The 2,577-nt window shown below is 43.0% G+C and overlaps 1 long non-coding RNA gene across 1 annotated transcript; it reads right to left on the bottom strand.

The window, feature by feature from the left end:
- Positions 1 to 942: 942 nt before the first annotated feature.
- Positions 943 to 1,786, bottom strand: LOC124869585. Its single transcript, XR_007038618.1, has 3 exons — positions 1,676 to 1,786; positions 1,325 to 1,574; positions 943 to 1,253 (listed from the first exon to the last, which is right to left on the bottom strand). It is a non-coding gene; the product is annotated as an uncharacterized LOC124869585 (long non-coding RNA).
- Between the last annotated feature and the right edge of the window lie 791 nt (positions 1,787 to 2,577).

Genomic DNA, 2,577 nt, shown 5'->3' with positions numbered 1-2,577 from the left:
TTCTGATGCTGCCCGGGCTCCTTGTGGCATTGGACTTCACGCCAACTATACAAACACTCACAAGCAAAAAGACACAGGGCTAAACACATGGAATGGGGCTATCATGCAGGGAAGCAAGGATACGATACAGATCACAACTGTGCACACACACACGCACGGACCCACACACAAACACAAGCACACACACACATAATACCTAGCCAGATGTCACCTGTACCCGTGGGGGTGATCATGGTTGTAACTAGAAGGTCAGGTCTTGGCAGGCCGTTTAAGGCCAAGCATCGCTCTGTGTCAGTGTGTTTGTGTGAGTGTGTGTGTAGAGTTTATTGTTTGGTGTCTTAGGTAATATGTCTAGCGAGGCTCTCTGGCAGATGTCGACCATTCATCTTGCAAAAGCTGACATGCAGGAACGCTCTCAGCAGGCATGTCTCAAGAGACGGAGCAAGGCAAGTAAGGAGAGGTGGGTTACACTGATGAAAATATACAGGAGTAGAAGTGAAAAAGAGAGCAAGAGCGCACAAAGAGAAGTGTCTTGGCTGGTTTCCTACAGTAATTAGTTCAACCTAGCTATTTGTTCTTCCCCTCCTCTATTAGTTGGGAAAATGTTTCTTTTGGGACTAAGCAAGTCTTTACAAAGGGCAAAACCACTTGAAAGACTCCGACTCTTTTACCCTGCTGCGAGTTCTGGGAAGTTTGCAGGAAGAGTGAAAGAAAGGAAGTGTAAAAGAAAATCTGGCAATGAAGGTAGAATTTAACAGGAAATAGCTGCTTTGGAAACATACAATACTTCATACAGTGTCTTCCAAAAGCATTCATATCCATTTAATCTTTGCACATTTGCTACTTTACAGCCACAAGCTTTATTCAATTTCATTGGGACATTGTGTGATAGATCAAGAGATTAAAATTGTGCCATAGATTAATATTCAGCCCCTCTGAGTTAATAACTTGTAGAACCAGATTTTACTGCAATTAAAGCTGAATATGATTTTGGGGTGTGTCTGTACCAGCTTTGTACTTCTACAAACTGAAATTTCTGACTATTTTCTTAGTTGCAAAATAGCCCAAGATCAGTCAGATTGAATGAAGCAAGTCTACGAACAGCAATTTTAAGTCTGCCTGAAACTTCTTAATTAAATATAGGTCTGGGCCTGTCATATTGGATAAGGCCGACTTGACCCACATGCAGAAAACACGGAAGGAACTTTATGTACAGGTGACCTGGGGCTGGAAAACCAAGATCTGCTCACCGGCTGCAAAGGAACGGACGCAGGTAAGAAACTGCAAATGCAACCCCTGAACACTACTTTGTAAGGGGGCTTACAGTCTGGTTGAAGGTCGGCCCGCCAGGGAGAGAGGTTGTCAATCCTGGGGGGTGGGGGCGGTGTGGCTACGCTGAACCGCCGGTGCTACAGATTGTCTTGGCAGGACGAAGGAGGGTGGACAAGGTTCGCCTGGAAGCTGCGGAGGAACCACCAGGGCCAGCGGCCGGCAAGGAATGAACGATCAGAATCCAAGTTATTGTCAGATGAGTTCTTCAGAGGTTCTTTTACTTGGAGCGTGACTTGGGCAACCTGAGACAAATACAAACTATTAGTCAAGGTTATCAAAATTCTTCAAAGATACAAAGTTTCTTCAAGGTTCTTTCAAACTAGGAATGGCCAGGTAATAGTACCACAAAAAGGCAAAACACTCAGGTGTCAAAGTGTTGGCTTGCCACCCTCTTGTAGTCCTCCAGCTGATGACAAGATGCGACACACCTGTCCACCCTGATCCTTCAGCTCCAACGGTCCCTACTGGTGGAAAAGGGTTAGTAGCAGGCAGATGATAACCAGGATCTGACAGGGCCATTCCATCACAAGAACATGTTTTAATCTAAACCACTCAATTTTAGCTTTGGCTATGTGTTTACGGTTATTTTCCTCCTGTGAGGGCAGCCTCTTTCGTAGTCTCAAGTCTTTTGGAGCTTCTAATAGGTTTTCTTTCTGAGTTGGCCTGCATTTATCTCCTGATGTGTTCAGAGTGATTTGCATTGTTAGTTTTCTCCCACAGAGAGAGTTTGGCATGTAGATCAAAAAGATGTAATTTCATCTGACCAGAGCACCTTCTTTTGAAAATTCGCTGTTTCTCCTACATAGCTGGTGGGTATGTTTAATTGGGTTTTCTAATGGCTTCCTTTCAACAATGACTTAATTCTTGCCACTCTTCCTCTTCCTACAGATTCTCCCCCTAAGCTGTGGATTTAGTAGCATAGCCATGTCTTGGTAGGTTTACAGTTATTCCATATTCATTCAGTTTTCAAATGCTGAATTGAACAGTGACTATGTGAGATGTTTAAAGTGTGGGAAATGATTGTATTACCTAATTCGACTTTAATCTTCTTCAAAACCTTATGCCTGACTTGTGTGATATGTCTAGTTTTCATGATGCTGTTTGCTTGCTAATGTTCTCTAACAAACCTCTCAGACCTTAACAGAACAACTGTATTCATACTGATATTGAATTACTCATGAGCAAACTCTATTTTACTAATGAAATGAACCAGTTTGTTTAACTGGATCTTAATTAGGGGTACCT

This window comes from Girardinichthys multiradiatus, chromosome 6 (genome assembly GCF_021462225.1).
Source record: "Girardinichthys multiradiatus isolate DD_20200921_A chromosome 6, DD_fGirMul_XY1, whole genome shotgun sequence".
Classification (NCBI taxonomy): domain Eukaryota; kingdom Metazoa; phylum Chordata; class Actinopteri; order Cyprinodontiformes; family Goodeidae; genus Girardinichthys; species Girardinichthys multiradiatus.
This window is presented reverse-complemented; position numbering and strand designations above follow the sequence as displayed.